We start from the raw sequence: 20,186 nt of genomic DNA, 5'->3' as shown, positions 1-20,186 counted from the left end.
CACAAAGGCGAATTATAAGCAAACGAACGAGCCCCCTCTCTTTGCTGCTGCATCCCCTGGCTCCTCAGGGAAGCTCGCCTCCTGAGAGGAGGGGGGCCCACGTGGGAGCTCAAGGGCTCAGCAGCTGGGTTGTATAAATACGTTTTGGTGAGGTGAGAGCTCTGAAGTCCTTGGCAGTGGAAAATGCAGTGCTATAGATCCATCGAACCACTTAAAAACTATATCCAAGCCTCTCAGTACTGGTGATATTTGACCTATAACAAAAGTAATTTATTTGGCATCATCCTCCCACAGAGAAAACAAGCTAATGGCTTATTATTTGATAAGTGATTTCAATGGAAACATTTCTCATTCTTTAATAATGTTTTCATCCATAAAAAGAGTATGAAATCAATGGTAGAGGTCTTTGCTAAGTAAAAAGGTTTTGGAGACTCTTTGAAAAGTCTTTACCTTAGCTCAAAGAGTTTGCATAAGCAATACAAACATATTTCCATTTTGAAAAGTATTTCATTGAAAGTTTAAGAAGCTTTTAACCAAGAAACTATCTGATATCTGGTAAAACTTTTGTTCTAATACAATATTTCTTCCTGCAAATGGTTTATTGAACAAAACACAGAATTAATGTGTTTTTTCTTCCACCTTTGTATGCTGTTGCAATTTTACTTTGCTCAGCAACTTAAAAGGGATCCTTAAAAGGGAACTTAAAAAGGGATCTCTTTTTTTTGCCCAATTTGTTTCTTTCTAGGGTAATAAATATATAAAATATATATATAATACATAATATATAACACATATATTTGTAAAACCTTTTAAAACAGGGTTTTTTTAAAATCGCTTAGTTGTAGAAATTAGAGGAATCAGGATGGTTACTGCATAATTTATTTTGCAAGGAGTCAAAAATCCTGGCTACAAAGTAGCTGACTCATATTCACCTCTCTTAGGTGCCAACCTGCTAGCTAAAGCCACTGAGAGAGAAACGTAGGCTGTAGAGTTACCCTGAGGCCAATGGGGCTCTGCAGTGCAGTGCAGGCCTATTTGCAAGGGACAAATTGATTCAGATAGACTTTAGTAAAAGCAAAGGCAATTAAAAGTTGGAAAGATAAGGAATTTCAATGGGTATTTGTTAGACTTTTAAAAAGGTTTGATCCTTAAAAACCTTGTGTTTATCTTTTCAGATAGTCCAGAAGTTCACTGGTGGGATTTTTTTTTGGAAACATCATTCTCAAATAAATACTGCAAAATATTCATAGAAAGCCATTTTGAAAAAATGAACAGTAGCATTTGTAACAGTTAAGGAAGAAAAGCCTATCATGTATCTCACAGTATTTGCCTAAACAGCTAGCAAAGAGAATTCAGATATATTTTCTACATGATTCATTCTTTTTTATTCCATATCAAATGTTATTTTATCATAATTTTTACAAAGTGGAATTAATCTAGACTAGTGGAAATGATCATCATTCTATTTCTCTTCAGAAAATATATTTAGATAAGAACCAAACTCAGGCGTCATCACCGTTCTGGTAAGAGTGACACAGATACATTTTTGCTTATTAACAAGAGATAATAGCTTTTTCAATTTTGCTGAAAGGGCACTCACTGTTTGAAAACACTGCCTATCTGCATGTCCAAAACGCTTATTCAGGAGCCTAGAAACTTTCCCTCCTATTATACCCATATGGGAGACGGTCTGAAGCTTGCAAGGTAGATACGGTTTTGCCAAGCAATTCCCACATCTCGTAGAGCAATCCTAAAGGGTCATATTACATTGTCCAAACAAAACTGGAGCTTTGTGGAAATAATAGGAAGGGCCCATGTCTCACAGCCCGGGGGTTTTATGGTTCTCCACAGGATTCATTATTTATTAGGACCATGCTTGGGCCTGGGGTACTGTGAGTGAAATTGCGTTCGAACCTGACAGCATCACATTAACCTCTTTCAAGTCTGAGTTGGATTGTTAGCATCCGTATCAGCCACATCAGCTAGTCACAGCCTGGAATAAAATTTGAAATATATTTTAGGAGCAACAGCTGATGGTTTCCTGCATATAAGCAAGATAAAACAGGTTTTATCTCCAGTTCCAAGGCATATTTTGGATTCTGGAATGGTAACACTTTCTAGATCAGAATACAGCTTTAAACCGAGAAGTAGATAAAAAATGGATAGTAAACTATCCTAGTTTATTATAATGTCTTTTGATAGCATTTGCCATAGGTATGTTTGCAGGACTGCAGCTATAAAGCTTGGATTTTAATTACAGAATTCTGAAGTTAAGAATATTGAGTTTATACTTACAGATCCTTAATTCTGAGTCATTCCTTCCCTGTTAATAGATAGAATGGTTTTGCCAATGACTGCTATTGATTTTTATTCCATTTCAGAGTTCAGTGAAAAGTATTTTCATTTTTCACAAAAAGCATTTCTGCAAGAACAAAATTTGTTTGTAAGTTGAACTTTTACTGTTGTTTCTTCTGTAAAATCCTTCTTACTTCATAGTAATGTTATTGCATAAGATTTATTCTCTATATAGAGATTTAATTTATAAAGGATAATGAATAAAAATGGTACAGTTCCTACAAACATCTGATGTTGATGTAGGATGTTTTAAAATAACATAAATTGAAATTTGTAATAAGTTGTTCTTTCCAGGATAGGGTAATCCATAGTGTCACAAACTTGTCTTCAGTGTGAGAAAAAGTTCCTCAACCCCATGATGCTGACTGAACTGTCTGTCAGCCATCATCTTTCATCACAGTAACCTTTGGTGGTCAATATTCATTAGCCATTTTCCTTCTGTCTTATTATAAATATGAATGAAAATCTCAAATACTGCTCCAATAATCTGCATTATTAGCTTTACTATAGGCATGAAAATTAGTCAATAAAGTTCTAATTCAGGAGAGCACTTAATGGTTATGTTTAAAATTAATTATGTTCTCATACATGCTTTCCTGAGAAAGATCCTCATGGACTAAAACAGCATGCAATTTCATCAAAAGAATCTAAACCATGTTAAAACCAGTTTTGTAAATAATGCAAAAACATGAGAGTCTATTATCAAGCTAAAAGGAAAAAAAAAAAGTAAAATGCTAAGTAACAAAACTGATAATAATATTAATTTTGAAGCACAGTATGTCCTCTGAACTGGCGCATCCACAGACTTATCAGCGAAATAGTAACACATAAAACACACAGTTGACCTTCTTCTGGAAGTGCTGATGACACTTTTAAGCCTTCGTATCTACTCTCCTGCCTGGATCTCAGGCTCTGCTCTCTGCCAAGATGAATCACTGGAGCGGCATTGAACCGGGTGAGGTTTGCTACCTTGCACCACTTGAGACCATGGCATATGGCGTGCAAAGCTTTCAGGTACAGATGAAAGCAGCCCTGAAAGATTTTTAGCACATTGATTTGTGTGAGAAAAAGAGACTGACAAAACAAGTCTTAACAGCTGCAAACAAGATAGTCTGCTAGATTATGTACACTGTGGGCCAAGGCATAGTATACTGGGACACAAAACCATAAGTAATTCATGGAAAAAGCTACTGCTTTCACTAAAGTAATACATATATGGAAATGTATATTAATTTTTATTCTTTGTATGCTCTTTAGTCTTGATATAAGTAATACTTTTAAGTCAGAACACATACGATTCTTGTTGCACTGTTAATATCTCAGAATAAAATCCTACTACTTTTTATATGAGCAGTCTTTCGCCTCACTGAAGAGATGACCATAAATGAGTTCAGTCTTGCTCATAAAAAGCACACTAATTACAGGTAGGTTTTTCTTGTTTGTTTGTTTGTTTGTTTTTATACTTGGTCTCCACATTAATACTCAGGTTAGAAATCCTAAGTGTAGCGAATGGCTGTTTTCTGCAGGGCCAAGTTTCCAAAGTGGACAAGCTGTATCCTTTCGATTACAGTTTCACCATCTTTCCAGTAACATTCCAAAAAATCCATTATTTTATGGCTTCAGTTATGGAAAGTGTTTTTGTCCACTCAAATGATTTATGAAGATGCTACTGATGTTAAAGAAGAATTGAACTCAGCTCTATCTGGTTCAATGCTTCTGCAACTGCATGTATTTGATTTTAGTGTGCAGAGTTAGTAAATTCTATAAAAGTAATCAAATATGTCAACAGGGTAGTCACTGAGCCTAATTGATACTATTCCATATTTCTTAATGAGTTTCCTACTGTTTGCAGGATCAACTTCATCCTTCAGCTCATTTGAAGTCTTTGTTTTTTTAAGTAGGGCCCTCATGAATGTTAATAATCTCTTTCTTTTTATAAGTAAGAAGCCTATCTGGGGTCCTGTTTTAATCATTAATTTTGATCCCTTTATTTAAAATTGAAAATTAAATTAAAAAAAAAGGATCTGCATTGATACTCATCTGAGACAAACATTATCTCACTACAGAATTAGAATCTTCTATCTTTCAGTCACTAACGTGAAGGGGCTGGACTAATTTTCTGGTTTTTTTAACTCTACATGTTCCAGTTGCTTTTGTGAAAACTTTCACAGCTGTCAGGGGGTTTAACCCTTCCTCTCTGGAATTTGAAATCTGTGAGGTACTCAAGGAGTGTGGGAATAGTATGGCCTAAAAACACATGTAAGGCAGTTAGACGGGAGGTAACGCTTGTGCTTCAAGAGAAAGTTTTATTTTGTAATGTGGCACGTTCTGCAGATTATTGATCTTTAGTTTATGCAACGGTCCTTCTGTAATTCATCTATGTTATTGAATTCCTGCACTGTAAAAACACATATAACAACCTGAAGTGTTGCAACGGTAATAGGCATCTCTGTAAATGCAGTAAAGACATGGTCAAAATATAATGGCTGTCGAAAGCTTCTTTACAACTTTTCTGACCCTTAGAATGTTTTCAACTCATTTTTCACCTTTATTTTCTTCACTATAAAAGTCTAAGCTTTCGGAGCGAGCGGAGGCTTTCACAAGCAGCCGGACGGCAGGACTGCGAGGGTGCGAGAACAGGCTGGGGAGAGCAGGGGAACCCCGATAGCTCCCTTGGCACCAGCTCCAATTCCTGGTCCATTTACCCAAACCAAGACCAATGAACCCCAAAACGCCCCTGGACTCGGGCATTTCCAGCAGCAGCCAGCACAAGCCCTCATGCCCCAACGCAAACTCCACACGAGGCCGGGCAGAGAGCTGGCGCTGCCCGCTTCCTTCGGAGTAAATCCAGTCCAGCAAGGCTCGCCTGAGCTCCCGCACCGCTGGTAGAGCTGCCCCTGCCGCACCGGGCTCAAACACGGGGTCAGCTGCTACTGGCAGAAGCCCCCACTATTGCATATTTAAAAAAGAAAATAAAAAAGTCAAAAGCAAGGGAATCTGCAACTCGCAAATATTTATAACATGGCAATCTGTAGGCTCCTGCCTAATTCGGAGTGAGCCGAGCCCTTCCCTCCTCCCCGCTCCCCACATGAGAAGGGCAGCCGCCCACCTCAGTGGGCTGCACGCACTTCCCACCGCTGCGCGGGGCCGCAAGCTCCCTGCCCGGCTCCTCACCTCTGGTGAGTGAGAAGACAGCAACTGGGGGGACTTGGGGCATCCACAGCCCGAACATTGCAGTGGCACAGTGAGAGACCAGGGCTGGCAGGAATACTCCAAATAAATATTCTGAATAAATATTCATCTGTGTTTAACTCGGAGGCACCTGTTCACACTGAGGATTAAAGCATACGTTGCTGTTCCCCTGCGCTGCTAGACGTTTTCTGTGGCTGTTGGCACCGAAGCGTGAGCTAGCGTTCTCACCTCCAGATTGGAACTATTTTTGTTGTACCAGTGGAAAAGCACACGTTACAAACAAACAGCTCAGACTACCAAACCACCATTTACACTGCCAAATTAAAAAATGTTCAATTAAACATGAAAAATAACATTTTCTGGGGGCCGCCTGAAGATGTTCATAGGGGAAGATAGCTTTTCAAGAGGCCTGAAAGGTACACATTTAAGGAAAATGCAATAACTAGAGTTGCTGTTATGGTACTATGTACCATCCTGAAGGGATTTACCATGTCGCTGGGGTAGCATGCATTGCCTCTCTTGAAGCATTTCTACTGACTGCCCCAGGAAATCAAGCTGTGACACACATCTGGATAGCTCTGCACACAAACGGCATCACATTTGAAGATGAGGCGTTGGCAAGAAAAAAAGCAGTAGGTCATGCAAGATTAGTCTTTTCTACAAATTCTCAGTTCAACAAGAACCATGAGTAAATTGAAAAGCTACAGTCAGGCAAGAGTTTTTTTCTCAGCAAATGTTTTTTCATGCCACCGACCGCCCAGCCATGAAAACTTACCTGGAGAACAATCTAAAGGACAATTGACTAATATTTTACTATTTTGAAAAGCTGTCAAGTGAGTGATCTTCAGCAAGCGCACAAGGAAATGAGAGACAATAGTCGCATGGCATGATCTACTGTTTGCGCTAAAATAACAGGTGTGGAAGATTAATACATTCACAGAAATCAGAGCAGCTTAAAGAATTCATCAGGCTGGAAGTATTTAAGCAGCTGAAAGAGCTATTCATACAAATTAGATGTTGCTTTACTGTTTATCCCTAAAGGAAGAACAGTTTCATAACTTTGTGGGAGAAGCTGTATGGCTCCAAGGCTGTAATACATATCTTTTCTGTACAGTTTTGAGAGAAAAGTTCTAATTGAGAGTGGGATGGGACTCTATTTAGCTTCATGAAGAATGATTTAAGAACTGTGGGTTAAATGATATTACAGTTAGACAAGGCTGCTTCTTGTAGGAAGCCAAGGTTTACAGCATTTTAGGGTTCTTTCAAGTAAAAATTGATTATACAGGTTGGGTAAAATCTGTTTATTAAAATATAAATATTTTTCCCCCCAGACACAGTAGGACCATACAGTTAGAAGCTGTCTTCTTGCTTGCAAGATCTTTCGCTGGCTTTCAAGGTTGGAAAGAGAAGAGTCATCTATTCTTGGCCACCTTTCAGGGGGCCACACACACACACGTCCTGCTTGTCTGGTTCTCTGCTCACTTTTTGCTTCTTTCCACCCACAGTCAAATACAGAACTTCAACCAAATCAATGCCCCGTTTCCTGTTTTTGCAACCAGTTTCCAGCGAACCCCCTCTAGCCACATGGCTGAGCTTCCAATCCAGCCTTCATATAATGTGCTGTATCTTGGGCGGTGGCTCGTATTGTTTCAATTACCATGAAACAAAGGAGTTTGCAATTTCTCTTTCATTTGGTATGAAAGAAAGACGATGAGCATGCCCGGCCACCTCAGTGCAGTCTGTGACTGTCCAGACTTCACGGTCGCAGACAGCCGCCAGGGCTGTCCAACAGCACAACGCACAACAGAGGCCTCCTGCATATTCAGGTCAACCAGACCAAGGACATATGGGCTAGTTTGTCTGGTTTTATTGCACTTTCAGGCTGGACTTGTGAGCCATTACAGGGCAGAATAGCTTATCCATGATACTGGCATTTCCTTCCTCTTGACAGAAGTTTCTGATCTGTTTCAATTTGAAATTGTCTAATTTGTTTTAAGTTGAAACATGGGAATGTACATGTTCTATCCCAAAATTTAAAGAGAAATATTTTGATTTCAAACTAAAGTATGCACTGACTTTGCATCACTAACTAGGAGATTGATGTGGATTTATTTAATCTTGCAGATTAACACAGACACAAATTTAATGGCAAAGGATGATAAAATGTCCTTTATTTTACAAGGTTGACATAGTTTTAATATGCTGATATGTTGCTAATGATCTGTAGCATATTTTATTCCATGAATGTTGGAAAATGGAATTCCAGTGGAGTATTTGCTATTTTCTCCTTGAGAAGTGGGAAGAGTGCTGCTCTGTGCAGGCATCTGGATTAGTCCACTTATAACATCAAATAGTGAAGTTCTTGCTATTCTCCCTGGGGGCTAAGTTATGGAAGCTGCAAAATCAGCATTTTACAAGATGAGACAGTAGTCCTCAGTAATTTAGTTTAAGTGTACAATTTGATAGATGTATACTACAGATTATTATTATTATGAAATTCATTGAAATTACTCAGTAAATGAGGAGACAATCAATAAATGAGGAAAGCTCAGTTAACATAGCAATGAATTTGTCATTCACACTGCTTTAACAGCAAATGACATTTTCTTATCAACAGTGAAAAAATTGTTCTTGTGGCATGGTGGAAAAATAACACTGAAGTAAATTCCTGTCACTGAATGAAAATATGGCATAGGATGAATTCAAAACATTAGACAGCATATGGTGACATGGTGTGGATATGTAATCTCAGTCATAGCTAGCTATGAATGACCAGTTAGATCATCTGGTCAAGTCCCTTGTCAATGCTGAATTGAATTTTCCATGTGTTTTGTATTAAGCAGACTGTGCACTTTCAGTAAATGTGATAAACATGTTTTTAAATAAAAGTAATTCTGCAGTGTCTCAGAATTCTGTGTGTGTGTGTGTATTTATAGAGAGAGAAAGAAGCATCATATAAAACTACTCAATATTGCTACTTGCCAGGTAGTCTCATTTCAGCTTTACAAGAAAAAGCTGTCAAGCTTTAAAACACTGCAAGAGGCCCTTACTGCACAAAGAAATCAATGATAAAATGCACATTGATTTCAATAAGATCAGTTTCTGTCCAGAAACTGCATATTTGTTAGGACAGGGACACTGCCTTTCTTCTGTCTTTTTTTAAACACTATGTGCATTGATGATAGTACAAAAATAAAGCTGTGGATAACTCTGATCTCGGATAATAACAGCCTCTGATTCAAAAGCAGTACTCAGAGACTGGCAAATGCTAACAAACACTGCCCTGGCCCCTGTAACAAAAACCATTGATTTAAAATGACCACGTATGAGCAAAGCAGTTTCATTTACTGGACACAGAGCATTTAAACGAGCGCTCTTTGATTTCGTTGCAAGCATGTAGGCTATTAGATTAAAAAAAAAAGTCAGGAACAGATTTGCACGATGAGTGCGAGAGGACCAGGGCCGCAGCGGCAGGTCTCCATGATGCGCGTCGGGGGCAGATGACGCTGGGAGCCGGCGTTGCCAGCCGGGGTACTAGCGAATATCAGGCCTTAGAGACAATTCGGAAAGGTCTTCCTTCACAGAAAACTTCTGTGTGGTATATTTATTCCTCCTTTTATGTGAACCCAAATTTAATTGTAAATCTGGACTCATCCTCAGAGCAGCAGCTGGAGGAGGGCTGGGGTTCGTGTTGGGAGCTTGGAGAGCAGCTACTGCCAAGGACCTTCTCCCATGACCAGCTCTCCCAGGCAGCGTGTTAATAAGCAGCAGCAGCTGAAGCATTATTAATTGGATTAATTTAAAATAAAAACCCACCACAGCCATACAAATAATACAAAGGGGCCATAAAAGTTGGGATATATGAGGCCGGCCCGCGCTAGACGGCACTGATACGTGTGGAAATACTGAGGCGCTCCTGTGTAAGCGACGCTTCAGCATTATGCAGTAAATACTTCCCTTCATTCACTGCCCTGTGCCCACACGCTCGCTCAGCGCTCTGTGGAGACAACCCCTGGGGTTTGCGTGCTTGCATCACGGTCAAAAATGAATGTCCCTTCCGTCACAAGGTTTCAGCTTTATATCACCTGTTACCACAGGTTGTCATGCTAGGTCGCCATAAATCAGATTAACAGCCTTCTAATGGAGCCTCTGTGAGGGATACTCAGGTCAGTAATCCTAGAGAGGGATGCTTAGGGTGGTAATTTTAGTAAGGAGAGACTCCTATACAGTGTGCTAAAAGCATTAACCACAATATAAGCAAAAAATGTTTCAAAGCTGTTACAGTCTATTAAATAAATATGTAATGAATGTACGTAAACTACCTCCTGAAACATTGCTTTGGAAATATGAGCATAAAGTACTGGAAGAGGGTCGATGTGATTTATTTATTTTTTACCTGCCCTAGAACACTCTCATTTCCTGATGAATACAATGACTTGGCACAACTTAAATCACAGAAAGTCAGATTTCTCTCAGCAGACATCCTGATCATTCCCAGGGATATTTTAAGAACTCACCATTAGTTCCTTTAATTAATGCCTCCCCAGCGGTGACTGGCACAGCCTTTTCCCACATCAACATAACAAAACAGGCTTCAGCCATTTTGTCCAATGAAACAGGGTTGGGTGGTTGCTTCCCAGTTCCTTAAAGGCGGCTTCTGCTGCGGCACTGTGCAGAGCACCAATTTTCCCTGGGAGCCTCCCTACTCCTCGCACTCATTTTCATAACACTTTTTCTACAGACTTCTTATCTTGCCAGAATTCCCTTGTCCTTTAGCAGAGGTATGAATCCCGTCATACTGTGAGATATACCCATAAGTCTTTTCCGTGTTAGCCGGCATAAATCTGCATAGCATTATTTAAACCACTTTTCCACTCACAGCCTTACTTCTCACATTGCAACCCTTCTCCTGCCAGGAAGCCTGGACCTGCAGCCCAAACTGGGGCTGTGCCTCCCAGGGTGAAAACGGTGGGTCTCAGACAGTGGAGGTCCATGGACAAGTGCCCAGCGCCAGCTCCTCCATCTCATCCTGCGGGCAGGCTGTGTGCATCGGGGGCAAATCTGAAGCACAGATTGCAGGCTAGAAATGCCTGAACTGGCTTTAAGGCAGCCCAGTTGTGGCACTATTAGCCTCTGTGTTGTCCCTGTGGTATCCGCAAGCCTGTCTGAGTGGGCCTGGAAAGTTAAACAAATTTGTTCTCTCCACGCACAAAAAACAGGCCATGTGCGTGGTATATCTTCTTATGCCTGCGCAGGGTGTGCTGATTTAATGGCCCCCTACCACATGTATCAGTGCATATTTGTGCATACTGCTGTAGAGCTGGGACTTTGGCTTCTATATATGTTTCTCCAAATAGCAGAAAAATTAAGTCAGGATATTTAACTAAATTCTGCCTCTGGCTCTTTGAGCCCATCGCACCTCGCATATCAATTTGCAAAGCTGTAAAAGTCAATAACTGTATATAGCTGTCCAGAGAAAAAAATGCAGACGACCAATGATTTTTCTTGCCACACAACTACATTTGATAGCAGGATGTTCTCACTGAGCTGACCTAAGCAAAACTTATCATAAAAAATTATCTTGCATGTAGAACAAAAACTTCCTCATTGGAACTTCAACCTTTGCCACTGGTGGCTGGCAAGCTGCTCCCCCCTTATAAGGACATCTTCACCACAGCTATTCTTTGAACTCTTAAAGACTACATGCGGATTTAAGCAACGATTTGCATTGTGGGCAAACTTGAGGCAGCCGTGCCAGGAGGCACTGCCTGGAAGAGAGCCAAGGGCAGATGTAATGCTTTGTACAGCAGCTTGTGCTGCGGCGCGCGAGAGGGTGTGCTAAGTGCTCTCCTTCCACGTGGGCTGGGGAGGAAGAAGGCCTGACCGGCACGGGAAGGGGATTTGCTCAGCTGTAAGTGCCAGCCTTGTGTAGCTGTCATCGTGCTTTCTAAATGCGGAGGTTCGGGCTGCCTCCCACAGGGGATAAGTCAGTCTCGTTGTGACTTAGAAACCACAGCAGGGTCAGGTGTAATCTCGGTGTTAATGACTTTGGCATGACACCCAAAGCCTGGGAATACTCCTCCTCTCAGCTGGTACTCTGTACCACAGCCACTTTACCCAAAATAAGCCAGCCCTAATCTGTGCGAGATCTTCCTCAGCGCTGTCATTTTTTTGCAAGCAAAATTCTCATTTTTGTGCAGGTCTCCCCATCTCCTCCAAAGCTGGTCTGAGGACCCCATCCTGGGACAGTTCTGTTCACAGACCCGTGACCCCACTTCCTTGGCTGTTTAGGGCAGTCATTCCCAACCCCCGGGGGAGGGGGGTTCCTAGTCTCTGGAAGTAGCAAACTGGCTCACCCTCCGGGGACTCCTTCCAGTAGACCTGCAAACCAGTGCAGCTGTAGTCCCTTTTCTGTCCCACACCTCCTGTACGCCATCCCTCTCTTCCTGCGCTTGTGCAAGGGCTACTAATAATTTAAACAGCAGAGCAAGCAGGAGATTGCTGCGGGCTGTTGAAGGCAGGAAAGAGACAGGCTGCCAGAGCTTGGGTCTTCCGGCTGGCGGGGTTGCTCAGGGAGTCAGGGGCTGCACACCGAGCCCCACCTTGTAGCCGGTATGAAGAAGTTCCTGATTTCCCCGGGTTTTTCCCTGTTACATGGTGCCTGAACCGCCACCGTCCCCCCATGAATGACCATGTCCAACCTGTGCGTACTGAGCTGCCGAGCTGGGCCCGAGCCTCCGTGCTGGACACCGCGACGGGCCCCTAATGGCATTAAAGGTAACGCGGTGGGCCCGCGTGTGCCGCTCCCCCTCTCCTCCCGGCCGGGAGTCCCGCAGCGCTGGCAGCGGGGCAGCCCGGCGGGGCCAGCCGCCTCCCTCCGCGCCCGCGGACCCCCGCGGCACCCCCGCGGGGGGGGGGGGGCGGAGGCGGGGCCGCGGCCGCGGCGGCGCCAATGGGAGGCGGCGGGGCGGGCCGCGCCGCGCTGAGCCGCGGAGCCTCGGCGCTGCAGGTGGGAGCCCGGCGCGGTCCGACTGCGGCGGGAGCTTCTCCCCTCCCCCCCGCGTGGGAGGACGCGTCTCCCGGCGCAAAACGCGCGGACGGACGGACAAGACGGACGGAGGAGCGGGCTCAGGTGAGGAGCTGCCGGTGCCAGCCCGCGCGGCCGGTCCCGCGGCGCGCAGCGATGCGCACTGGAAGCCGTCCTTGGCCCGAGGTCAGCGGGGAGGGCGGCGGGGCGGTGCTGCCCGGCTCCGCGGGGGCGGCCGGGGGCCGGGGCGGGCAGCCTGCGGCGGCGGGCGCCGGCCTGGAGTCCCGCTGCCTGGGCAGACCGCGGGTTTGCGGCTTGCGGTTCTTTTTTTTTTTTTTTTTTCTTTTTTTTTTTTCCCCTTTTTTAAAATTTTTTTTGCACTCTCCTGTTCGCTCCGCTTGTTTTCTCTTTTGGTTGTTCGGGTGCGCTCCCTCCCGCCCCGTCCCCCGCGCGGGGCTCGCCCCCTCGCCGGCGGCGGAAGTTCAGCGGCGGGCGGACTTGCCGGGCGCGGAGGCCCGCGGAGCGGCGCGGGCTGCCCCGGGGGGCTGCGGCGGGCCAGGCCGGGCCGGGCGCCACAGCGGGCTTGCGAAAAGCGGCCCCTCCGCAAGTTCAAGCGGAGCCCGCAGCGCCGCGCTGCGCTGCGCGGCCAAACCGCGGACGGTGCGCGGCGCGGGCGGCTGCGGGAGCGCGGCCGGGCGGCGGGGGGCCGGGGCTGCGCAGGCTGGTGCTTAGAGGGGGAAATATCCCCGGATACGCTGCTGAGCGGGCGCGGAAGCCCGTTTTTTGGAAGGTTTGGGGAAGCCCGAGGGCGCTCTGGGAGGTGCCTGCCCGGGGATCCTGCGGGCTTTCGTGGGCGCTTGGCAGGGTCGGGGCGGTCTGCGGTGTTCAGCGGGACCTGGGTGCTCATGAGGTGGCCCCCGCTTCTCCTTGCTTAGGAAAACTATACTCAGCTGGTGCATTTGGACTTTCCTAATAGCGGTAGCTCATTGGAAGAGTGGTACTAACACGAAAATCAAATGATAACAGTAATGAAAACACGGGAGTGATAAACAGCGTTTTAGAAGCAGTAGCTCTATATTCCCGGTCACCAGGAAGCAGCCTGGAGGGGCACTGGAGATGTCTCGGAAGCATGTGGAAACGCGCGGGGCTGTGCTTGGAGGTGCAGGGTGCAATGCAGAAATACAAGCAGTAAAACTCTGCATTTTGTGCACAGTTCGGCGCTGGGTGGCCATTTTTTCCGATTTTTCCTGACAGGCTGTTGGACCCCTAAAATGCTCATTTGGGACTTCAGGAAAACATAGGGAAAAAAAACATGCTCTACTAGGACTGTTTCAATGCAAAAATTCATTTTTGCATTTCCAAATTGCTGGTCCTTCTTCAAGTTTTAAACCTGTTTAAGGTGTTCCTAGCAATTTATGAAGAAAAAATTTTTTTCCTGTTTCTGGAGTTTGTATGCTTGTTCCCCTGTTCTTTTCGGGGAGGATTTCATCCCTAGCATAATGGCTGAAATTGTGAAGTACACAGTTCTGTGTATTGCCAGATGCATGCTGCCTTTCAGAGTTTGGGATGGGCTCAGGCAGTTTAAAAGATGTACTAAGAGGCTATTGTTATATGGTTTCCTCCATTTTGAGCTATATTGGAAGAAATCTAAAAATACCAAGTCATCATTTCTCACATGGTAACGACAAGACTTTCAAACCAACATTCTTAGGTATGCAAATAACTTTGTTGTATATATATTTTTTTAATTTATTTTATTTAACCTTAGAAATTGTTGCTCCTGGTACCTAATAGGGAGCTACCCTGGTATGCTTATTTTTCTAATTTGGTAGTAGCACTACTGATTTTGAACTGAATGTTTTCTAACATCAGATTGTCATTAATGCAAAGAGTTGGGTATTTTTCACAAAATTTCCTGAAGAGGTACCCCCTAATGTTCCTGGAAAAGTTTTTCTTCTTGTCACTACAGCAAAATACATCAGTTTCATAATGTTCTACTTCATGCTTGAATCCTGTGTGTATGTGTAAATAAATAAATATATACAAAGTGTGTTCATTTCCAGTATGTGCACTTAATATATATTGTTTGGCAAATAGCCTTTTTCCTTTATGTTTTTAATTGGGAAGCAAGTGTAGGAAAGCAGGTTAACAGTATTTCAGTGCTTCTCCTGTCCTTCCTGCAACAGCATTTATTTTGATATATAAAGTTGCTTTAAGAGGTAAATGTTATAGTGGTGTCTTGCTCAAGTATTGGCTTCACATTACTGCCCAGAACTAGCTTAGGAAGGCGCTTTACAATCTCACATAACCTTATCTGCTGTTCCAGAACTTCATAACAAACCTACTGGAACATGAAATGACCTTGGAAAGGCATCTTTCAATCTGACATGAGGCATTCTCTTACTGGGAACAGAAATATTGCACGTAGAGCTGATGTTTTCAGATTGATGCTTCTAAACCAATCTTTTTTTCAAGAGGGGAGAGAAGATGGGTGGAGTATTGAATTTGAAGGGAAAATATTTTTTAAAAAGCAAACCCACACGGCTGAAGTTGAAGCACCACTCAGCGGAAGAAGAGGTATATTGAGCATGTACATATGATAGTGATGCTTAAGTCCTGAGTGACAACAAGACTTCAATTTTAATTAAAGGAAAACGGCATTTGCTCTTTCATGATATCTTCAAAAGCCCAAATTATTAGTAGGACTAATGAAAAGATAGTTGGGTGTGTTAAATGGAAAAAGAGGTGCTGAAGCCTGAAGGAAGCTCTGCGTTAAACTCTGTTGTTGTTCTTAATATCGTAATATATTACTTCAATGTCAGAAATATTCCATGTACTTTTCTTCAGAATCCCTTCATTCACTGAAATGCTGCCACCTCTGGAAGGGCTGCGAGAGCACTTGAGAATTAGCAGCTACTTAGTACAAGAAGTGAAGGAGAATATTGAAGCTGTCAAGAAAATTAATGGAGGCCACGTATGGTAAACTTAATTGGCTTTTGGTCTGGATGCTGGTCTTGAAACTTCAGGTTTTGCAAAAGGCTTGTGGATGACTTCACACCCATGGTGGTTTTATGTTTTGGGAAGATGGTGCCTCCTGTAGAGTAATGCCCGCTCACAGCCTCCCACAGTGCTCCAGCATGAGGAGTTTGTGGTACGGGTGCCATCTACTGGGTGTTTGAACACTATACCTGTGCATATATATGTCTATATATATATATACACTTATACAGGTATATATATCTCACACATGCATACACAACACGCACTCACACACTCCATACACATATATATATTTTCTTATAGATATGTTCTTGGGGGTACCTATCAAACACTGCCCAGACCTGAGGGCTCTCAACTTCTGAGGACTCATAACATCACAGCTTGGGTTTTGAGAAGCATGAATAGTCCTCAGGTTTTGTTTTGCAAGGAAGGAGGGGAGGCTTTGGTATTACTGATACTTAATATTGCCTTCACTTTACTGGGAACAGCTGCCTGGGAGCTTCCAGTTGTATACTAGCTAATGACATGGTAGGCTTTCAAAGTCCAACTTGATAGTCTAATATCAAGCTATGGAGCTAGAGCTGGAGACTGAACAAAACAATCTCACCTTCACAGTATGTATCACTGATATAAAAAATCTCCATAGCACTGCTGATTGCATCACTTCTTGTGTTAACTATCTTATTTTAATAAAATCTTGTGAGCATCCCTTTTTGATACATCTTCAGCTAATCTCAATTAGAAGTGATATTTTGCATAGCATTTGCAGAATGTCACTGGACAATCTTTTTCTGTTTTAAAGAACCCTTTTTCACCCTTTACTAATGTTTGCCTAGAATAGTAAAACGTAAAAGTTTTATTCTGTACCAGAAGTTCCTCTGGCAGGTGAAGTCATAATCTGAATCTGCCATCGTGCACAGCAATGATTTTTCCAGTTAGTTTCCATTTCTCTTAGCCCAGCAGAGCGTTGACATTCAGACAGCAAACACAGTCAGTTTGATTAAACAGCTGGATCCAGAGTCAGTCAGTTGCAGGGTTAGGGCTTGTAGTTGTTCTGTGTCCTACAGATTGCATTAAGAAAAGATGTGTAGTGTGGTGTTGTGTGGGTGGGTGTGGGGTTTTTTTGTTTTTTTTTTTTGACAGATGACCTCATTAAGGCTCTATTGTTTATTTATTTTGCGGTGCCTTGGTGCCAGATGAGTCTTTTACCATGCCTGTGGATTAGGAATAGATCCAAGCTGAGTCATAATAGTTCTGAAGAAACTTTCAAAAGCTTCTAGCTGGAAAAACCTTGTATTGACATATTCTTGTGATAAGTGGCTAAAATGTGTCATATGGTTTTGAAAGTGTATTCTTCCACTTGAGATCTGTTTATTGGAGAATGTGTAACAGTCGGGAGCACTGCATGGCTTGGTGGAGCAAAAGAGCAAGTAGTGTAATTGTAGAGTTCGTTGTAAAATGCAATTCTGCAAAAAAGCATATAACGCACCTTGCATATAAAGAGATTACTGCATAGGCTTTTGAGCAAGGGGGCCCACTGTAATAATCCATAAAGTTCACTGTGCCCTAAAACATTCATAGCTAATGTTATGCCTGAAAAATTGTGATTTCAGTGTCTGGTGAAGAAGCAATTGACCCTAAAATGCCACCTGGAGCTGCACCAGCATTTTCAGTTTCATAATCCAGTGTCATGCACAAATAGAGAGCATGTGAAGAGGGAGGAGCAGGGGAATACAAAATGTCTCTGGTGGTCTGTGGTCTTGCTCCAATATATCTCTTCTCAGCCTGACCCAGGCAACTGGTATGTGGTATGAGCAGTGGATGCTGCAGCAGTGTTCAAGGCAATTTGCATCCCATCCATCCGTCCATCCATCACAGCCTGGCATATAAGACCACTTTTTGTTTTTTTGTCAGCAAATCTTCCGAGCTGCTAATGGAAAGCTGCCCACTGTAATGTGTCAAATTTCAGCAGCCACCTTTTGTTCTCTCTCAGAAATGCATGTTCAGGATTGTCAGTGGGGATGCTGCACTTCTGTCCCTTTTGCACCCTATCCCCAGCCTAAATAAACCAGTTAGGCAGCTTTCCTGCTCACATTCTGCTGCTTCCTAGTCATTTGTACCCTTTTATTTCTTTTCTTCCTCCTTTTTCTGCATTTGCATTTCCCTGCATTCCCACCTACTCAGCATCTGCTTTTCCCTTACCTCTTGACTTGTTGGCTCCTGATGAGTTGGTTAATGTTCATCTCCCTCCCTGCCACCATCACAATCTTATTTTCCTTATTCCCTTCGTTTGATGTCCTGTGTTTAGTCAAGACACTAAATGGCCATTATAATCCTTGGGAATGTCTTGGAATCATGTCTACTCCAATACAAATCGTCTCCCGGTAATCTCAACTTTTCTTGCAGAGGGAAAAGGCATGGAACATCTTGAGGGCAAGCTGTAGATGCAGTCACACTAATAGTAATGGTACATGGTAGCATCTCTGGGGAAGGGCAGTGGTTCCCAAGACAGAATAAAAATCAGAAATGAAGGAAAACTCTCTGAAATCTTTTTCCCTTTCTCCTCTAATATCCTTCACATGAAGGAATTGAAAAGGCTCCCTCTCTGTAAAAGCACTCCTACAAAAACAGCAACAAAGAAGTTGTTCATGAGTAAAGCAGTGAATACATGAGCAACCGTCATCCTTATTCTGCAGTTTTTCTTGCTGTCTTATTAATGGACCATGGAAGCAGAGGAGGAGGTAACTCATCAACCATTATCCATAGGGGGGCTGCAAATTAGTTGACTGTGCCAGCTATGTTTTTCTTTTTGATGTCAATAGATAAATTTTACTTTGTACGACATTGCTTCTACAGGGATCAAAAACAAACTTACGAGGGTCTGTGCAGACAGCTCACCTTCTTACCCTGCCTTGGCATTTTTGGAGGTCCAAGGAGACCCAGGGCCCTTAGCCTTCATCCAGTAGAAGTCCAGATCAGTGTGGCAGCAGAGAGGCTTTTCTCAGATCTCTTAATTGTGAAGATACATGTATTCCTGAGGACAGTTGGGTTGAAGAATTTGGGAATTCAAAGATACCAGATGGTGAGATTTCCCTGTCTGTTGTGAGAAACTTGCAATGACCTTTGGCTTTTTGGCTTCTTGTCAGCCTTGGTGCTGTTTGCACTACAGTCAAAATCTGATGAGTATATAGCTGCTAGTATAACGTGGCTAGTGTAGTGTTTCCTTCACCTCCTCCTCCTCCTCCTCTCTGCTGCAGTCTGCAGTGCTTTTGTTGTCTGGTGTCTCTGCACTTGGGACCTTTCACTCTTCCTTAACTTCCAAAAACAACCAGTTTCTCTATTCAAAAGAATAATACACATTTCAATGCCATTAAGTATGTACAGGTAGCTTATTCAGGTTAGCCCACAGCATTTAATATTTTATACAGATGTTTCTGAAACATTCCCTCTCAAAGACTAAAAAAAAAATAACCAAATGTTTCAGAGCAGTTACTAGCAAACTCAATGTTGAGCCTGCGAAAGTTGTAAAATTGTTCTTTGGATTTATCAGTAGAAGCACTGATATTTATTCATTCATTTATTTGACCGGTTGAGATTCTAATCCAGAACAACTATTATTTCAGCCTGGGTCGTCTTGGCAGTTTGTGGGTATATGACTGCTTAGATAATTAACTGTAGGGTAGGTCTCGAGCCCCTTAATTGTAAAGAACAAGTTGTCAGTCCCCAATTCTTGATCAAGGATTCTGAAAATTGTCAGCCACTGTGGCCTGTTTCATTTTTAACTTTTTTTTTCCCCCTACCAGATATTACGTCTCATTATCAAAGAGCAGGAAATGTCTGTAGTATGAGGAAAATAGTATACCTTCTCTGTATGTGTTGTGCAGCTTCTAGTGCCTAATGGAAGTACAGTAAAAGATTTGTTTTTACTCTTAAATCTTCATTATAAGGCCAGCTTTGACAGATCTTTGCTAAACTGTAGTTATTGTTTTTTATCAATGTCATTGCTATTGTATTTATTTTCTTTCTTGTTAGAATAAGTTAGGTCCATGTGTGTCAAGTATTTAATAGTTTGAAACTATTCTGTAATGTAAAAAGACATAATGCTCATTCTACAGAAAACAGTAGTCTTGTTCTTTGAATCTCAAGTGTTCTCATTTCTTTTTTGTTTGTTCTTCTTCTTTCTCCATTTTCCTACCAATTGCTGTGACTGACTGACTGCTGCAACCATGGACTTGACAAACTGGATGAACTGCTGCCTGTTGGGATATGGACAATTTTGGTGAGTCTGCAAAATGAGTTTAACTTATCTCTCCTTCTTATGACAAGTAGGAGTGTTAAGGATTTGAAGCTGGGCTTGATGAAAGCTAGATCTGGTTTCTGGCTGTTTCTTTTGTAGAAGCAACAGGCAATGTTAACTGAATTTCAACTTTATCTTGATGAAGTGTGTTTTTCTTATGCTGTTTTATTGTTGGCAAAGGTGAAGGAATCAACATGCAGCAGATTAATTCTAAATAATGTCATTTTATGAGGCTGAGTATGATTGCTTTTTAAATTATTTTATTTTAAAATGACTTTTCTGGAAGACATGCTGCGAAGCAACTGTTTAGAACTT

Source organism: Apteryx mantelli, chromosome 2, assembly GCF_036417845.1.
Source record: "Apteryx mantelli isolate bAptMan1 chromosome 2, bAptMan1.hap1, whole genome shotgun sequence".
NCBI classification, from domain to species: Eukaryota; Metazoa; Chordata; class Aves; order Apterygiformes; family Apterygidae; genus Apteryx; species Apteryx mantelli.
The sequence above is the reverse complement of the archived record's forward strand: the minus strand, read 5'-3'. Positions refer to the sequence as shown.